This window comes from Schistocerca piceifrons, chromosome 8, assembly GCF_021461385.2.
Source record: "Schistocerca piceifrons isolate TAMUIC-IGC-003096 chromosome 8, iqSchPice1.1, whole genome shotgun sequence".
In the NCBI taxonomy this organism is placed as follows: Eukaryota; Metazoa; Arthropoda; class Insecta; order Orthoptera; family Acrididae; genus Schistocerca; species Schistocerca piceifrons.
Genome location: NC_060145.1, coordinates 489,894,763 through 489,915,342, shown reverse-complemented (window position 1 = coordinate 489,915,342; position 20,580 = coordinate 489,894,763). Strand labels below are relative to the sequence as shown.

The 20,580-nt window shown below is 48.3% G+C and overlaps 1 long non-coding RNA gene across 2 annotated transcripts in view; it reads left to right on the top strand.

The window, feature by feature from the left end:
- The window catches only part of LOC124711737, a 1,117,457-nt gene that overhangs the window by 757,054 nt on the left and 339,823 nt on the right, over window positions 1–20,580 (top strand). For both annotated transcript variants that reach the window (XR_007005509.1, XR_007005510.1), the window contains one exon: window positions 17,457–17,527. This is a non-coding gene — a long non-coding RNA (uncharacterized LOC124711737). The remainder of the gene's footprint in view (window positions 1–17,456; window positions 17,528–20,580) is intronic.

The window sequence follows — 20,580 nt, the reverse complement described above, 5'->3', positions numbered from 1 at the left end:
CTGTTCGCGTTGGTCGGGATCCAATGACTGTTGGCAGCATATGGAATCGGTAGGTTCAGGAGGGTAATACGGAACGCCATGCTGGATCCCAACGGCATCGTATCACCAGCAGTCGAGATGACAGGCATCTTATCCGCATGGCTGTAACGGATCGTGCAGCCACGTCTCGATCCCTGAGTCAACAGATGGGGACGTTTGCAAGGCAACAACCATCTGCACGAACAGTTCGACAACGTTTGCAGCAGCATGGACTATCAGCTCGGAGACCATGGCTTCGGTTACCCTTGACGCTGCATCACAGACAGGAGCGCCTGAGATGGTGTACTCAACGACGTACCTGGGTGCACGAATGGCAAAACGTCATTTTTTCGGATGAATCCAGGTTCTGTTTACAGCATCATGATGGTCGCATCCGTGTTTGGCGACATCACGGTGAACGCACATTGGAAGCGTGTATTCGTCATCGCCATACTGGCGTGATGGTATGGGGTGTCATTGATTATACGTCTCGGTCACCTCTTGTTCGCATTGAATGCACTTTGAACAGTGGACATTAAATTTCAAATGTGTTACGACCCGTGGCTCTACCCTTCATTCTATCCCTGCGAAATCCTACATTTCAGCAGGATAATGCACGGCCGCATGTTGCAGGCCCTGTACGGGCCTTTCTGGATACAGAAAATGTTCGACTGCTGCCCTTGCCAGCACTTTCTCCAGATCTCTCACCAATTGAAAACGTCTGGGCAATGGTGGCCGAGCAACTGGCTCGTCACAATACGCCAGTCACTACTTTTGATGAACTGTGGTATCGTGTTGAAGCTGCATGGACAGCTGTAACTGTACACGCCATCCAAGCTCTGTTTGACTCAATGCCAAAGCGTATCAAGGCCGTTATTACGGCCAGAGGTAGTGGTTCTGGGTACTGATTTCTCAGGATCTATGCATCCAAATTGCGTGAAAATGTTATCACGTGTCAGTTCTAGTATAATATATTTGTCCAATGAATACCCGTTTATCATCTGCATTTGTTCTTGATGTAGCAATTTTAATGGCCAGTAGTGTATTCATGTTTCACAGTTTTACTGCCGTTCACATTAAAAAGCAGCATTCTGAATAGCCCTTAGCCAGAGATGTGAAATACGTGGACTGTCCGTAGCAGCGCTGGATGTGTTGAGAGATCGAGTAGAGCGGTCTGTTGCCCGACGGATATCTGTAACAGTTTTGAAGCGAGTGCCATGAAGAGTTTCGTTGAATTTAGGAATCAAGTTGACAAGGTATGTGTGATGTATGGTACAGCACTTCCCAGCCCCATTGATCGACAAATGAGTCAATTGGCGCCATACGGGCTCGAGCGTAGTTCTGCAAAAAGGATGGGAGGACACGGCAGAAAGTGTGGCCGCTTATTTGGCTAAGCTCTTCATTTCTGGAACACAGCTGAGAGAAAGAAACGGGCACACTTTCTGCACGACCGGCCCTTCATTTTCCAGGACAGTGCTCGGGCGCGTATGGCGCCAGTCATGACTGATTTGTAGATCGACGGGGCTGGGAAGCTCGCCGGACTTGGACACTCGCAGCTTTAACTTGATTTCTAAATTGAAGTAACCCATCTTTGGAATTCGCTTCAGAGATGCCGCGGGCAGTTGAGCTGCCCACTCGAACTATCAGCACAACTGGCGCTGCCACGCCTTCCGTATCGCTGGTTGCCGTTTATACGCAATTCTGGTGACGACTTGGAAGGACAGTAAGACTTGGAAACGTGTATCTATTCCGTATAAGTTGTAAATAAGCAGTTGGCAGTATTAAAGTTCCAACCCCCTTAGGAGCTTATCTAGAGTAATTTCGCTTCATCATTTTGCGGTTTCATAGCTTTAGAAGAAGCGACCAGAGAGTCCTTTGTTCACTGTGACGCCTGCTCCTCCTCAAGAGGTAACATGCGGTGGACAGCAGGCTCACTGCGGCCGACGTCACGCAGCCTCTGGAAGGCAGCAGTCGGAGGGAGTGCGCGCACGCTGCTCCCTGGCTTGACATTCGCGTCGCTCCCGGGCGCTGCTAAAGGTCGAAAAATGGCCGCGACCGCCACCCGCCGCGTCACACGGAGGGGAGGGGGGCGGCTCGCCTCGCCTCGCCTCGCCTCGCCTCGCGTGATAACGCTGCCCTGGCTCTGCCTCTCCTGTTGTGGGGTGAAGACTGCGCTGCTAGGCTGTCTTCTGGAGGTCCCCTCATCTCTGCATAACTACTGCAAGCACCTTCTCCCCTCCTCCCCCTCCCACCCCCCCCCCACCCCCCAAACGCGCGCGCTTCCTTCCATTATCAAACTGACGAGTCCTTGATGGCTAATGATGCTTCCTGTCAACCGATCACTGCCTTCAAGAAAACTGTGCCACACATTTCCTTTTTCCTAGATTCGATTCAGGACGCCCTTGTTAGTTACTCGATCTGACCATCTACACTCAAGCGCCAAAGCAACTGCTGTAGGTATGCGTATTCAGGTACAGAGTTACGAAGTGCAACGCTTCCCCAAATTGCTGCACATTTCAATGCTGAACCTTCAACAAGTGTCAGCGTGCGAACCATTCAATGAAACATCATCGATATGGGCTTTCGGAGCCGAAGGCCCACTCTTTTGCCCTCTGCACGACACAAAGCTCCTAGTCGCCCCCAGTCTCCCCTGGGCCCGTCTACACCGACATTGGACTGTTGATGACTGGAAACATGTTGCCTGGTCGGACGAGTCTCGTGTCAAATTGTATCGACCGTAGGGACGCGTATGGGTATGGAGACAACCTCATGAATCTATGGACCCAGCGTGTCAGCAGGGGTGGAGGCGCTCTAATGGTGTACGGCCTGTGCAATTGGTGTGATATACTTGGTAAGAATCTAATATGTGACACGTACGTAAGCATCCTGTCTGATCACCTGCATCCATTCATGTCCATTCTGCATTTCACGGACGGGGGCAATTCCAGCTGGATAATGCGACACGCCACACGTCCAACGCCACACGTCCAGAATTGTTACGGAGTGGCTCCAGGAACACTCCTCTGAGTTTAAACACTTCCGATGGCCGCCAAACCTCTTGAGACGTTAACATTATTGAGCATATGTGGGATGCCTCCGTCTGTGGATCCCAGACAAAATTGTTATGTGCGTATAATTTCAGTACTGTAGCCAACATAATTATTGTACTTAAAAGTTCGCAACAAGTCTCCTGATTATATAAACGAGTATGAAGTTTAAGCTATGAAAAGAAGACCAAATTGAATTTATATACCACCTAAAATTTTTATTCCAACGCATGTATTCAACACCTCAAAACAAAGTTCTCCAAAATCCTTTAAAAATTTATTCTGCATTAATGTTGTTACAATGTATATTGTTCGTACTGTGTGGTAATGTTTCTCTTCTGCTACGTGATACTCGCACCTAATAGTTTCCAGACGTCTTATTTGTTTACAAAATATGCCAATATACATGTGATGTGTGGAAGGAACAGTGAAAGGAACGTGTGACCACTGTAGGTACTCTATTTACTTACTTTATTTATTTTTACCGTTAGATATACGATTACTTTTTTGTCAAAAGAGCCCAAAACCATGTTCTGAAATAGTGTTTTGTTTCTCCACTAGACAGTTCCTCCAAAAAATCACACACGCACATGTCATACTAATAAATGTAAATCCATCTTATGATGGTTTAAAGCTTTGAAACGCATCGTGGTGATAAATAAACAGTGACTGGTAACAGTAAACTTGTTGTTTCATTTAAAGGAGTGTTGAACGAGAAATGACCTGTCGATAGACAACACAGTTCCTGCTAGTTCAAAAATGTTCAGATGTGTGTGAAATCTTATGGGACTTAACCGCTAAGGTCATCAGTCCACACCCATGCCCGAGGGAGGACTCGAACCTCCGCCGGGACCAGCCGCACATCCATGACTGCAGCGCCTCACACCGCTCGGCTAATCCCGCGCGTCTCCTGCTAGTTCCGCAGTGCAGACGAGAAACCGTTCGAAAGGCTTGATACGTATCCTGGCGGGGGCGTGTTTATAACGCTGTAGCCTATGCCGGTCTGCACGCCTTACCGTTTTCGAATATTTCTCGTATTATTTTGCGAAGAGTTCCAGCCTCAACGCTAACAAGCATTGTATCACTGTACTCTTTTCAATTGCTTTCCGATTCCATTAAAAAAGTAAATCATTTTATTTGAAAAAAAATGATAGTTGCTTCAATATCTCGATCGATATAACAGGACACTTTTTAGCATACGTCTTAGCGTACTATCATTTCCCAGATTTCTCGTTTAGACACCTGGAGCCGTGCAAGATATGAGTCACATGACTCGCCCTGTACTTAACTCGTAGACAAGCAGAGTTGTGTAAGGCGTGTGGCTCGTTCTATGTTCTTACATCTGTGCCTACTGGCGCAATACGTCTCTGTCTAGTCGCCGGGTAGGGTTTTGTTCGCCTGGTCGCCTTTTAGTTGAGTCTTTAGTTGTAGTTTCTTGGAGCGGGTTGTTGACCACATGGGCAGGCAGTCGTTTACAGTCAGAGAGGGAGAGAGAGAGAGAGAGAGAGAGAGACATGTGACGTACAGTGACCTGTTCACGGAGATTACTGGCGCACTATTGTCTAAGCAGCTGGTGGTCGGTGGAGTTGTTGGTCGACAATACTTCGGCCAAATGTCGACGCAGCCGGTTTACCCTGGATTAAGGAGGCACAGTTGCTGGTGTGAGTGTTGGAGTGCTGTTCATTTATCGTACCGTCTGTCTTGTCCTTTGGCGATAAGGTATTTGTTAATTGATTGACCCATGTGCTCCCGTGTTGACCATGCTCCCGCCACGCTGAATAGCCCATGGTTCTCCGTCACTCAAGTCTTAAATGTACCTTTTGGTACCTTTGTTTGAAATTATCTGAGTGCCATATGTGATGTGTTTTAAAGACTTCTTTTAATTGCAACTTGGTCAGTGCCTTTTTATCTTGTCATTCGGGCCTCAAAATAATCGTGTTGTGTCTTCTAGGCCCCTTTTAAATATATAGGCCCGAAATAGATACGTACAGTGAAGAGCCAAATAAACTGGCACACCCGCCTAATACCGTGTAGGGTCCCCGCGAGCACGCAGAAGTGCAGAAACACGACGTGGCATGGACTCGACCAATGTGCTGCAGAGAATTGACACCATGAATTATACTGGACTGTCAATAAATCCGTAAGAGTACGACGGGGTGGAGATTTCTTCTGAATAGCACGTTGCAAGGAATCCCAGATAAGCTCAATAATGTTTATATGGCCGGCGGGAGTGGCCGAGCGGTTCTAGGCGCTTCAGTCTGGAACCGCGCGACCGCTACGGCCGCAGGTTCGAATCCTGTCTCGGGCATGGATGTGTGTGTTGTCCTTAGGTTAGTTAGGTTTAAGTAGTTCTAAGTTCTAGGGGACTGATGAGCAGAGAAGTTAAGTCCCATACTGCTCAGAGCCATTTGAACCAATATTTATGTCCGGAGAGTTTGGCGGCCAGCGGAAATGTTTAAACTCGGAAGAGTGTTAATGGAGCCACTCTGTAGCGATTCTGGACGTGTGGCGTGTAGCATTGTCCTGCTGAAATTGCCCAAGTTCGTAGGAATGCACGATGGAGACGAATGGATGCAGGTGATCAGACAGGATGCTAATGTACGTATCACCTATCAGAGTCGTACATCGTATATGCACATGCCCCACACCATTATAGAGCCTCCACCAGCTTGAACAGTCCCATACGGACACGCAGGGTCCATGGATTCATGGGGTTGTCTCCATACCCATGCATGTCCTTCCGATCGATATAGTTTGAAACGTCTTAGCGGGCAACATGTTTCCAGTCAACAGTCCAATGCTTCCCTTTCATCCCCCTCGACTCTTATAACTGCCATCTGGTTTCTATACAAATTGTAAATAGCCTTTCGCTCCCTGTATTTTACCCCTGCCACCTTCTGAATTTGAAAGTGAGTATTCCAGTCCACATTGTCAAAAGCTTTCTCTAAGTCTACAAATGCTGGAAACGTAGGTTTGCCTTTCGTTAATCTGTTTTCTAAGGTAAGTCTCGGAACAGTATTGCCCCTCGTGTTCCAACATTTCTACGGAATCCAAACTGATCTTCCCCGAAGTCGGCTTCTACCAGTTTTTCGATTCGTCTGTAAAGAATTCGTGTTAGTATTTTGCAGCCGTGGCTTATTAAACTGATAGTTCGGTAATTTTCACATCTGTCAACCCCTGCTTTCTTTGGGACTGGAATTATTATATTCTTCTTGAAGTCTGAGGGAATTTGACCTGCATCTTGCTCACCTGATGATAGAGTTTTTTCAGGGCTGGCTCTCCCAAGGCTATGAGTAGTTGTAACGGAATGTTGTGTACTCCTAGGGTCTTGTTAGGTCGTGTGAAATGCAATAAATATCAATACCGCTAATTAGAAGTCATGCACTAACAGCAGAGATGGAAGCATACCTCTGGCCTTCAATCAATTCGTGGGTGTGATACTCCGCGTGAAGAAAAATGACGTTAGCCATATGAAGCTGACAATAAATGAAGCGTAATAAAGAAAACGCTTTGTGCAATGGACGTGGTGCTGAAAGCTGGGGAATGGTTGGGAAGAGAATTTCGTCACTCCGCGACACGGGTGGGCTCCCGCTGTCGTGTTGGAGGGGGAGGGAGTGAAACACAGCCGCCGAGTGACTCTCTCTCTCTCTCTCTCTCTCTCTCTCTCTCTCTCTCTCTCTCAAGTCACAGCTCGGGTCGAGACCGGTCGTCATTTAAGTGAAACAGCTGTGCAGAAAATTAAGACCGCCGCGGCTCTGCCGGGGAACCCAGCCAGATGGAGATGAATCCTGTGCTCCGGGGCAGCTCGGCGCCAGTAATTACATTCCGCGAGCCGACCTCAGCGACGGTGCGACGGCGCCTGCGCTCCAAAAGACGCGTGTCCGCGTGACCGCGCGTCTCTCTGTGTCGTCGCGTCGCTATGAGGCCCGCCGCTCCAGCTACTCGCTGGATGTGCGAGCCGCTGGAAATGTTCATTACTACTGCAGTGCACGAGCAATGCATTGCCGGCTCGTATGCAAGCCTTGTGAATCCGCAGGTACGGCTGTATGAGAAAGGTCCTAGTCCCGAACGTTTTGGTTATTAAAATGCTACGAAACGTCGTTTCCTCCCTATTCAACATTTTCATATTGCTTCAGTTCAAGACTGTGATGTCTTACTTCTCTTTTAGCCTCTCCGTAATAACGTCTAGCGTTTCTCGAGATTTCGCTGTCAAAAATCGCTATCGCTCTCCGCCGCGCCATTCTGTAAAGAGTCAGGCTGTACGAATAAAACGTCGCAAAGTTTTGGCATTTCAGATGGAAAATTGTCGTTGATCCATTACAGTCTGATGTAAATTTGTGTTTTTTAAACTTATGGTTATAAAAAAGCTGACACATCCAGAAAATAGTGCTTAGATGTTAATGAAACTCCTTTATGTTCATACCGTCTTTCGCGGGTAGCCTGTCACCCTATGCCACAAAGCAGTAAGAGTACAGGGCTGTGACGAGGCAGTCTTTCGACCTTTAAGGCATTAAGTTACTACAGTCACGTAAAGACAGAAATAATGGTCTGGCACCTACCATTCGTTTGCTAGCTGTCTGTGTGTCATATCAGTATTTCTGTTACGTCAATATAGAGTACTCATAGAGCGTTGCGGTCGTGTGATGGGCTACGTCTGAAACGCACTACGAAAATAGGAGTTCTGTTAACACCTGGTGACTACTTTCTGCGACCTGTCAGCTTTTTTTAGACTCATAATAAAAATCATCAGAAATGGTCACCCGCCTCCCACACGATTCCCTGTCGTAGTTACAGCAAATTTGCGCTTCTCTTTCCGCTGCGGTAGAAAACAGTATGTATCTCGCACAAAAAACGCGTTAAAAATTTAGAATTGACTTGAGCTATGGATATATGTAGTGTCTGTAACATGACAAATATCTGTCCTTAATTTTAATTAGTACCTCAAACGTATCACGTCATATCTCGACAGCTGTTGCACTCACTGAAACACTTTATTTGCTGATTACCAGTGGAGTTTTCAAAGAGTTTTTCACATTGCGTTTGCTATATGTGAGTTTCAAAGAACTGCGCTCTTTCTCATTTTTTTAAAATTCGTAACATATGACATTTAAAAACCTTTAAATCAGTACAAAGCACTTAAAAATAATGAATTTCGGGGTATGTCTAAATAGTGTGTGTAAACTTCTCTGAAGAGCCAAAGAAACTGGTACACATGCCTAATATTGTGTAAGGCCCCCGTGAGCACACAGAAGTGCCACAACACGAAGTGGCATGGACTCGACTAATGTCTGAGGTAGTACTCGAGGGAATTAACACCATGAATCGTGCAGGGCTTTAAGAGTAAAGAGATAAGAGTGCGAGGCGCTGGGGATCTCTTCTGAACAGCAAGTTGCAACGCATCCCAGATATGCTCAATAATGTTCATGTCTGTGGAGGTTGGTAGCCAGCGGAAGAGTGTTCCTGGAGCCACTCTGTGTAGCAATTCTGGACGTGTGGGGTGTCGTACTGTCCTGCTGGAATTGCCCAAGTCCGTCGGAATGCGCAGTGAACATGAATAGATGCAGGTGATCAAATGGTTCAAATGGCTCTGAGCACTATGGGACTTAACATCTGTGGTCATCAGTCCCCTAGAACTTAGAACTACTTAAACCTAACTAACCTAAGGACATCACACACAGCCATGCCCGAGGCAGGATTCTAACCTGCGACCGTAGCAGTCGCGCAGTTCCGGACTGAGCGCCTAGAACCGCGAGACCACCGCGACCGGCGCAGATGATCAGCCAGGTTGCTTACGTAGTGCCACCTGTCAGAGTCGTATATAGACGTATATTCTATTGTCACTCCAACTGCACACGCCCCACACCAGCACAGAGCCTTCACGAGCTCGAATAGTCACTGCTGACATGGCTCTGAGTACTATGAAACATCTGAGGTCATCAGTCCCCTAGAACTTAGAACTACTTAAACCTAACTAACCTAAGGACATCGGACACATCGATGCCCGAGGCACGATTGGAACCTGCGACCCTAGTGGTCGCGCGGTTCCAGACTGAAGCGGCCGGTCTGACTTGCAGGGTCCAAGGAGTCATGAGGTTGTCTCCATACCCATACACGTCCATTCACTTCATACAATTTGAAACGTTCCTCGTCCAACCAGGCAACATGTTTCCAGCTATCAACAGTGCAGCGTCGGTGTTGACGGGCCCAGGCGAGGCGTAAAGCTTTGTGTCGTGCAGCCATCAAGGGTACACGAGTGGATCTTCGGTTCCGAAAGCCCATATCGATGACGTTACGTTGAACACTTGTTGAAGGTTCAGCATTGAAATCTGTAGCAATTTGCTGAAGGTTTGCACTTCTGTCACGTTGAACGATTCTGTTCAGCGTATTCCTGACATTCACGGTACACTCGTGAAATGGTCGTCCGGGGGGGGGGGGGGGGGGTCCTGTTGTGGCGTGCCGAATGGTGGCGGTGCTGAAGGAGTCACGTTGATGAGCGGGTGGGGGGGGGGGGGGAGGGGCGAGAGAACAGCAACAGCGCGGTAGACTGAGAGCCCGTTCACAGGTGGCGGAGCGCTGATCGCCTGCCAGAAGCTCGGCTGACGGCGGTAGCAGGTAAGCACGAGGCTGGCCGTATTTAAGGCCCGGCCGGACAGAAAGCTGTCATTCAACGGCGAGGCACGTCACACAGGAAGCGTCTCCCACAGAGCGGCTGATGGCACTACACGAGAAGAAATGAGTTTCCGGAATTTCTTGCTGCAAAAAATAATGTAAATGAAGCAAGACTACGTCAGTTCCTGTAATTAGTTTTTTCGGTAGAAAACCACTTCTTTCAGTTTTGTGCGTTTTCGTGACTATAAAATACTTCTTATTCGATTCTGATGAAAATAATTGGCACAAAAGGTTGCTATTTTCACATTATAGCTTGATGAAGTAGTGTCTATTTTGATGGTGTTGGGCATAGTTACTGTGATACTTACTTTGGAAGTACCGCCGTACGGTCTAAGGCGCTGCAGTCATGGACTGTGCGGCTGGTCCTCGCGGAGGTTTCGAGTCCTCCCCCGGGCATGGCTGTGTGTGTTTGTCCGTAGGATAATTTAGGTTAAGTAGTGTGTAAGCTTAGGGACTGATGACCTCAGCAATTAAGTCCCATAAGATTTCACACACACTTGAACATTTTTCGAAGTACCGTATAGCTTATTCAGTTCCGAGAACTTTTCAAACCACCCTCGTATGTGGGGTCTAGGAAGCTAGCCTTATCGGTTCGCTAAACAAACAATTTAAACAAATGGTATTAATGAGTTTTATTACAAAAACGTAAATGACGATTACACAGATGTGTCGCAAGCAAAGGGCGAAGTACAAAATTAGCAATCTCTTCAGTATAACAATTCCCAAGTCCGTGTTACATAGAGTGTACAAGCGAAGTAACGAGCGTGGAGGCTTCTATCCAAGTCGCTAGTTTTGAAGCTACTATTGAACTGGGCGTCGCCAGTCTGTCGCGACGCTTATGACTCTCCACATAGGGGCCACTGTACTGTACTTCATTTTTATGGTATGTCCGAAAATTAAAATTTTTGCAAAAATATTTACCATTTTGAACGAGTTTTGCAGCTATCTCCCTCCAGGCTTCGGCCTTCTTCAAAATGTTCTTATTACCTGCATCGCCTGTATCTACAAGAAGTTGTACTTCCTCGCCCGTTCGATAAGTTTTTCTTTCTGCATGATTTCCCCTAAGTGCACTGCACGCTCACCGATATGACAGATCTGCTTGCCGTCGCCGCCGCTTCTCGTTCAGCCGTCGGTGTGGGTACACTGATCCTCTTACGAACACGACCAAAAATGCGACGAATCTGTATTTTGAGACCGGCTGTCGCCCGCCGCTGGCCAGTCGCTGCGGCAGCAATACCACCCTGTGTGTGACTGAGACAATGCGACAGCACGCTTTTCAAAGACGCGATGCCAGCAGCGACTCAAGGTTGCAGACAGCGTTCATTCTGAAACTTCCTGACAGATTAAAACTGTGTGCCGGACCGAGACTCGAACTCTGGACCTTTGCCTTCGCCGGCAAGTGCTCTACCATCTGAGCTACCCAAGCACGACTCACGACTCGTCCTCACAGCTTCAATTCTGCCAGTACCTCGTCCCCTACTTTCCAGACTTCACAGGAGCTCTCCTGCGAACAGCCTCACAGGTCTCGAGTTCGAGTCTCGGTCCAGACAGGTTTCATCTGTCAGGAAGTTCCATATCAGAGCACACTCCGCTGCAGAGTGAAAATCTCATTCTGGAACCATCCCCTAGGCTGTGGCTAAGCCACGTCTCCGCAATATCCTTTCTTCCAGGAGTGCTAGTTCTGCAAGGTTCGCAGAAGAGCTTCTGTGAAGTTTGGTAGGTAGGAGACGAAATACTGGCAGAAGTAAAGCTGTGAGGTCGGGGCGTGGGTCGTGCTTGGGTAGCTCAGTTGGTAGAGAACTTGCACGTGAAAGGCAAAGGTCCCGAGTTCGAGTCTCGTTCCAGCACAGAGTTTTAATCTGTCAGGAAGTTTCATATCAGCGCACACTCCGCTGCAGAGTGAAAGTCTCATTCAGCGTTCCTTCTGCGTGGCCAGGTGGGGTGGCGTGATACGACAGGCAGCGCCTCAGACACCCGCCGGCCGCCGGTAGCGCAGCGGCTGAGCGGCCACACTCTCAACACTTCATTTCCACGCTCCGTACAGCTGAGGATTTCTGCTCGGTGGGAACACTGTAAGAGGGTGCACTGAACCTGTTACTGACGACTGAGGAGCTACCAACGTGGCAAGCAGCGGCTCCCAGCTCTACAAAGCTGACAACGACCGTGACAAGGATGTGCTGATCGCACGCCCCTGCACATGGCATCCAAATGCTGGAGGCTGACACGGCGACCATCAGGGTCAGCCAACCGCTGTGGTCGCCACGTCATCCCGCCGGATGGCCGCCTCTTTCCGACTGTCCGTGCCAGGCGGGCTCTGCCGGATTCATTTTACGACTGTCCAACACTTGGACTGGTTCTCCATTTTCCAGACATAACGTTTTAAACTGTACTGCTGAACATAAAGAGTCACTTTTTCGCCTGTTGTGACGCACGAGTTTCAAATTTGCCCCAAACGTGTCTACGACCTTTCTCTGTAATGGTGCAAAACCGTGTCGCCCTGTGAAGTCAGAATCGGATGTACAAGTGCATGCATGTTCGAAGGAAGATTGCATTGTAGTTCTGATTAACACGGTCTGTGCAGTGGCCCATTTTTACGCCGACACCAGACTAATAACTTTCAATTACAATTTCTCCCCGTACGGGGAAATACATGATGGATGTACGACTGCAAGTTGCAGACACGTGGTTGAGAACATTTGGGTCTGGCTGTGGAGCGGGCTCGGATAGCCAATGCTAAGGCGACCCTTCGCGGTAGGCGGGAAATCCGGGTTCGAGAGCCGGTCCAGCACAAATTTTCACTGTCGTCATTACGTTATACAGCTCACGGTTACCGATATTCGCAATTGCGAATACGTTTCGTATATTTCAAAACAGCTATAGTCGCCGCAGTGCCCGTTCCTTTCGATATGTATGCATGTCCCCAAAGGAACATTGCATCGTGCTCCTGAACAAAACACGCACTGCCATGTTGTATAAATTTGAACGCGATCCAAAGCAGCGAAGGGTGTTTACGCTTGTTTAGCCCCGTGTTTCGCAACCTCCTCTGGCGTGATCTCATGGTGAGGGGTTCGACATTGACACAGGCGCGAATGAAACGGCCAAGTGTCCTCCTGAGTTCCCCCCCACACACACACGCACACACAGTGAAACGCGCACGATTTTGTGCAGTGCAGCGAGAGGTGATCTACGTAGATTCTCTTGGCACGCATTTCTTATCGTAGTTACATTATCACCAGTTCCTGTTTCCGTATATTGTTATTGCATTTACGTGCCTCAGCGCTGCGTTGTCACTCATTTAAAAGGCGCGTTGCGGAAGGCTCCGTGTTACTTCCTGAAAACAAACAAGGTGCACCTTGCGACGTAGCTGGGTAGACAGAGTGCGGAGTCTGTAACGCGACATCCTCCTCTAGCATTACTTTCACCCAACAGTAGTTGTCGATGCCAGTATTATTTTTCCAATTTTGGACAGGTCAGTATTAGCTGCTTTTCTGAAAACTTCCATATAATTTTATACACAATATATTTTATTTCAATGTAAAATTTATAAAAAAGATTTATTTTCATGTAACAATCGATAAGTACTAGCACTAAATCTACAGTTAAAATAGTTTTCTTTTAGAAATATTTGAAATTACGAATTATTTGCCACACTTAAAATTTCTATTATTAAATACGCCATTTAGTACCTTCTACTATGTTTATTTCTGGATTCAGTTATGAAATAATAACCGAAACTAATAGAAATCCATTTGTCAAGAAAACTAGTAAACCCATGGAATATTGTTATTTTTGCTGTGTGAAATAGTAGTAGTGAAGTGAAGTGTCGTGTGACGAGGGCCTCCCGTCGGGTAGACCGTTCGCCTGGTGCAAGTCTTTCGATTTGACGCCACTTCGGCGACTTGCGCGTCGATGGGGATGAAATGATGATGATTAGGACAACACAACACCCAGTCCCTGAGCGGAGAAAATCTCCGACCCAGCCGGGAATCGAACCCGGGCCCTTTGGATTGACAGTCTGTCGCGCTGACCACTCAGCTACCGGGGGCGGACGAAATAGTAGTAAGCATGCCTCTAATGTGATCGGACGTATTTTTATACTTTGGGCGAACAATTTAATTTCGCCTGTTTAAATGTGAAAATTCAAATCTCTGTGTGATATACCAAAATGTGACAAGATGTATTCACGTAACAACAAAAATTCTGCAACGACGAACTCCAAATATTTAGATCAATTCAACCTAAAACGTGAGAATTTCAGCTTCGTGAGTCAGACCCCTACAGAAGAAGAACTGGAGCCAACTCTACACGAAAAGCTAAGTAAACTAGAAAGTTTACTGTATTCTTCGCGTCTCTCAATTTTTTTTATAAAAGACTTTGCTCGTTGTGGACAATAGTAGAAATTAGAAAGGAGGGGGGGGGGGGGGGGGGGAGATTACAAGTCGCTTGCTCACTCTGCCACAACACGACATGGCATGGACTCGACTAATGTCGGAAGTAGTACTGGAGGGAAATGACACCATGAATCCTTCTGGGCTGTCCATAAATCCGTATGAGTACGAGAGGTTGGAGATATCTTCTGAACAGCACGTTGCAAGACATCCAGATATGCTAAATAATGTTCATGTCTGGGGAGTTTGGTGGGCAGCTGAAGTTTTTAAACTCAGAAGAGTACTCCTGGAGCCACTCTGTAGCAATTTTGGATGTGTGTGGTGTCGCGTTGTTCTGCTGGAATTGCCCAAGTCCGTTGGAATGTACAATGGACACTAATGGATGCAGGTAATCAGACAGGATGCTTACGCGCGTGTCACCTGTGGAGTCGTATCTAGACGTATCAGAGGTCCCATATCGCTCCAGCTTCGCACGCTCCATACCATTACAGAGTCTCCACCAGCTTGAACAGTCGCCTGCTGACATGCAGGTCCATGGATTCATGAGGTTGTCTCCATACCCGTACACGTCCATCCGCTCGATACAATTTGAAACGGGACTCGTCCGACGAGGCAACATGTTTCCAGTCATCAACAGTCCAATGTCGGTGTTGACGGGCCCAGGCGAGGCGGAAAGCTTTGTGTCGTGACGTCATCAAGGGTTCACGAGTGGGCCTTCGGCTCCGAAAGACCATATCGATGATGTTTCGTTGAATGGTTTGCACGCTGACACTTGTTAATGGCCCAGCGCTGAAATCTGCAGCAATTTGCGGAATGGTTGCATTTCTGCCACGTTGAACGATTCTCTTCAGTCGTCGTTGATCCAGCTCTTGCAGAAAGTTTTTCCGGCCGCAGCAATGTCGGAGATTTGGTGTTTTACCGGATTCTTGATATTCACTGTACGCTCATGAAATGGTCGTACGCGAAAATCCTCACCTCGGAGATGCCACGTTCAAACTCACTTACATCTTGATAACCTGCCCTTCTAGCAGCAGTAACCGATCTGACAACCGTGGCATTTTTTTTCCCTTTATTGTTACTTCATTCCTCAATGAGGCCGGCCGGCAGCGGCCTACATACGCCGCTCTTCGGCCGAGAGACATAACAGATAGACATAGAGGACAGAGAATCGTATAAAGAGCATGGTAATACATGATGAACATATTCACAATATATTAGAAGTCATTCGACGGAACACGTGAACAGACAAAGACATTCAGTTGGAGACGCGAACATTGGAACATTGGAGAACACTGATGAAAACACTGTAGCACACAACGTAGAAACACTGACGCTCGGAAACACTGGTGACGATCATCGGCGAAGCACTCACAAACACACTGATGACCTCGGGGGTGGGGTGCTGCGTCCAGGTGGAAGGGAGAGGCTGGAGGGAGGGAAGGAGGGAGGTGGAGCCAGTGGGAGACAAAAAGGGAGGGGGAGGGGAGAGGGTAGGGGTGTGTGTGGAAGCCAGCGGAGGGGGGAGGAGGGAGAGAAGGAAAAGAGGGTGCCCTGTAGGAAAAACACAGGAGGAGGAAGGGGACGATCAAAGCTGGTAGGAGGAGTAGATGGAGGGGACGAGAGCATCATCAGGGAGGGGGAGGGGGAGTTGGTGGAAGACACCTTTGGCAAGGGTATGGAGTGTGGTAAGATGGAGAGTGGGTGGGATGCAGGTGTACAGGCACAGCAGCATTCAAGGGTGGGAAAGGATGGAAGAGACAAGCGGGTGAGGGGGGATCAAGTTTACAGGGGGTGTAAAGGATCCATTCAAGTAAGAGGAGGAGGTGTGGGAAAGGAATTAAGTAGTAGAGGATCCGTGTGGGGGATAGGAGGCGGACGTGATAGGCGAGGCAGTGTGTGTGGCATTCCAGGATTTGAAGGGACTTGTAGAAGGTAGGAGGAGCGGAGATCCAGGCGGAATTGGCATAACAGAGGATGGGGCAGATGAAGGATTTGTAGGGGTGGAGGATTGTGGAGGAGTCCAGACCCCATGTGTTGCCAGAAAGAAGCTTGAGGAGGTGGAGTCAGGAGCGTGCCTTGGCTTGGATTGTCTGGAGACTGGGGGTCCAGTCCAGGAGAGGTGACGGTCAAGGTGATGCCAAGTTACTTGAGGGTGGGCATGAGGTTAATAGGACGGCCACGGATGGTGAGATAAAGGTCAAGGAGGCGGAAGGAAGGGGTGGTTTTGCCTACAATGATCGCCTGGGTTTTGGAAGGATTGACCTTGAGCAGCCACTGGTTGCACCAAGTGGTGAACAGGTCAAGATGGGATTGGAGAAGGTGCTGGGGGTGTTGCAGGGTGGGGGCGAGAGCAAGGAAGGCAGTGTCATTAGCAAATTGGAGAAGGTGTAGGGGGGGGGGTGAGGGCGGTAGGTTGTCCACCGTGTAAAGAAGGTAGGGAAGAGGGGAGAGGACGGAACCTTGGGGCACACCGGCGGAAGGGTGGAAGGTATAGGAATCCGTGGTATGGATGGCGACGTAGGAAGGACGGTGAGAAAGGAAGGAGGCCATCAGACGGACGTAGTTAATAGGAAGATTTGGAGCTTGAAGAGGAGACCGGAATGCCATACACGTAGGCGAGAGAGAGGACGATGGCGGAGCGACGGGAATTTAACTTTCTGGAGAGGAGGTGAGTGAGGTGAAGGAGAAGGTCATCGGCAGAGAACGATGGCCGAAAGCCACATTGGGTAGAGGGAAGGAGGCGGTGCTGGTGGAGGTGGTGCTGGTGGAGGTGCTGGTGGATGTGTCGGGTGAGCATGGATTCCAGGACCTTGCTGAAGACAGAGGTAAGGCTGACAGGACGGTAGGAGGAGACAGCAGATGTCGGTTTGTCGGGTTTGAGGACCATCTGGATCCGGGAGGTGTTCCACAGGTAGAAGCCGGTGGACAAGACTACATTATATAGTCTGGCCAGGGTGGAGAGGAAAGAGGCGGGAGCTTCACGGAGGTGACGGTAGGTAACACGGTCGTGATTGGGAGGGGTGTTGCGTTTCGTGCGTAGTGTAGCTATGATCGGGGGTGTAGAGTTCAGTAACAACCGTGGCAGACACTTGTTGTCTTATACAGGTGTTGCCTACCGCAGCGCTGTATTCTGCCTTTTCACATATCTCTGTATTTGAATACGCATGCCTATAGCAGTTTCTGTGGCGTTTCAGTTTATTTTGGTGGAGCCGTCTCAGAGGGCTTGCGGAGTTCCAAGGCTCCGCGGAGCAGCCTTCGCGTGCTGCTGGTCCAGAACGTTAACACAGACTGTGTGCAGTGGCGTGTACTGAGATGCCGTGTTGTTGTGTTGCAGGCGGAGCACGAGAGGAGTACACCGCTGCTGCCGACACGCCCATGGAAGCGCACCTGCGGCTCCACTGAAACGTGAGTACACCGGACTGTACGGCAGAGCGGAGGGCTTCGGCGGTGAGGATGCGCGGTCACACGGCCGCACGCCGCCCGCCGCCCGCTACGGGAATTTCCAATCTGGGCTTTTTGCGGCTCCGGCCGCGGGTTGTGATTTATTGCGGCCCTCGAGCTCTCGGCGTGTCCGCGACGCCGCGTTATTGATGACGCGCTAAATCCGGAGCCCGTCTGCTTCCCCCCCCCTCCCCCTCTGCTCCCCTGCACCCCAATGTACTCGCGCACACGCCTACACCACTGGTTGGTCCGTGATGCATCTTCCTCCCGGCCCTCGGTTCAGAAGCTACTGGTCAGAGGGGAGTTTGCTAAAGTGTGCGTCATTTACGACGGCGGCCGAGTTTAGGATCGTTCTGCGCACCTGACGTCACAAAACACAGTCAGCGAATGAACAGAGAACGACGTTGCCAGAGCTCGACTGCAGTGCAGAGCATGGACGAGTGTCTTGTTTTAGAAATGTTCAGTCATAAATAAAGTAATAGAACAAAAGCAATGTCTTGATAGCAGACTTTCTTTTATAGAAAGTTTGGAAATAGCATTCTTTATGCCAATTGCTTCATATTCTATTAATTAATTAAACCAAACAAGCAATAAGCGTCCTAATTCAGGCGGTAGCAAGGAAAGATGTTTGTATCATTCTCACTAACCGCTTTTACGCAATAAAGATCAGCGGTAATTGATTATTTCCTATTGTACTACGACGAAACGTGAGTAATTCATAGTCATACCAACAGTGTTTGTCGGTATTTTGCGTCCTAGTTTAAAGTCCTCCAGGAATTATATTCAGTGACGAGCTGCGTTAGCGTAATGGTAAAAGTGTTTGGCTGCTAAGCGTAAGGTTCCGAGTTCAAGCCTTGTTCGGTGCATTTTTATCATAGTATGGTCTACATAGAAGTTTGAATGTCATTTAAAGGGTTGTTCATCGTCATTGTTCAAAATGAAAGCTACGCACACAAAAAATATTTTTCCTATGGCACAATCCCTGTGCGCCCATCTTTTACATCTAAGACATTGTACCCATTATTGAATTCTTTTTGATTGCTTGTATCGTTTCAAGCAGTAAATACGAAGGTAATTTTCATCCTCTTCATCAGACTGCTGGAGGCAGTAAGAGAAAGAAAGACGTGGCTGGAACATTAGTTGAGACGGGCGTACTTGGCAACAGAAGCTTTGGAAGGAGAGTCAGGGGAACGAGGAGATACAGGGCGATAGACGACTTAAAGGGAAGAGGAAATTACACCTGGAGAGACAAGGGAGCGTAGAGTCGTACCATGTGGAAAACTGCCATTTTTACAGAACACTAATGATGGCATCAGAAATAAGCCTATTCACATTTTTCCTTGTTCTTGCTTTCAGCAGTTTCTTCCACTTACGAGCCCTTGCTCTTACAGAATTAGTTCTTTGGACTTGAGTTTTTTTTAGAATGAGTTTCCAACTGCTGTTGTCTTAAAGTTTCACTCAGTGATGTGTCAGTTACGATGGCGGTGCAAACAATGCGTAAACGTGCTCCTTCGGGATGTGTGAATTAGTTTCGAAACAACAGTAGTAACTTTCGGGCTTTTAAATTGTACGAATGTAACTTGTAGAGTAATATCCTGTAAAAGAACACATAATCTCTTCCAATTGTAAAAGGTATGTTCCGCTGGAGGTTCGACACTCCAGTAACAAAATGCACCCACATGCGCACTACCCGCCATAACCACTATGGTACTCATGTTTCGACAAAGGGAGAGCAGCGCAGCGGCAAAGGTTCGCAGGTACCACACAGCTGGTGCAAATCCAAATCCTGTCCGTGTACTTTTCTCCGCGTTATTGATTCGTGGCGAGGAGAGAGTGATCAGACACTTTACGATCATGCGTGCTTTGCATCAATGCCGATCGAATAAAGAAGTCTTTTTCTTTTTTATTTAAACGAATTTGTTTTCTGATATCGCTTCTGAAAAACGTGTCTCGGTTAAGAATCTATGGGGTGAACAGGCCAGTGGAGCTGTTCCCCAGGTTCTTGAATCTGTTTCAAACAGAAGAGTGTGGTGGCCTGGAGAGTACAATAAACCCATCCTGGTGTTCTTCGAACCACGCAAATGCACTGCGAGCTTTATAACACGTTGCATTCTCCTGCTGGTAGAGGCCATTGTGCTGAGGAAAACAGAAACTGCGTGTGGGGCTGGACATGATCGGCAAGGATAATATATTGTATTGATTAAAAAGAGTCTTGGTTGCAATTTTATTTTATTTTTTTTTATTTTTCAACGACGCGTTTCGCCTTATTTAGGCCTCTTCAGGTTATCTTTTCTAGATGGACGCGAGAGGCACCAAGATCTGCATAACGCGTTCCCGTTCACAGGAGCGAGTAACAGTGAGAAGATTAACGTCTTACTGTTACTCGCTGCTGTGAACGGGAACGCGTTATGCAGATCTTGGTGCCTCTCGCGTCCATCTAGAAAAGATAACCTGAAGATGCCTAAATAAGGCGAAACGCGTCGTTGAAAAATAAAAGAAAACCTAAATTGCAACCAAGACTGTTTTTAACCAGTGCTTTTAAGCACTGGTTTGCTGTTGTGCCACATATGGACTGGAAGAATTTCTATAATATATTGTGTGGAGTGCATCGAGGGAACGCCACGAAAAGACTCCCCCAGACGATAATGCTCCCTACTCCGGTCTGGGCCCTTCCTGTGGCTGTTACGCGGCCCTACGTGCCGACGCCCGTACGTGCGATGGAGCCTAAAACGTGATAACGTGATTCATCTTAAATGGCCACGTGTCGCCATTCCACGGACATCGAGTTGCAGTACTGGCGTGCGAACTCCAGCCTTTTTCGCCAACGAACAGCAGTCGGCGTGGGTGCGTGGCCCAGGCGCCTACTGCGGCGGCTCATACGGCAGCAACGTTCGCTGGAGAGGCGTTGAGCACACGCTGTCGGTAGCCCCTCGGTTCGTCTGGACGGTCAGTTGCTCAACAGCTGCACGCCCGCTCGCTCACACACACCTCTGCAGCCGTCGTTCACCCGTGTCGCC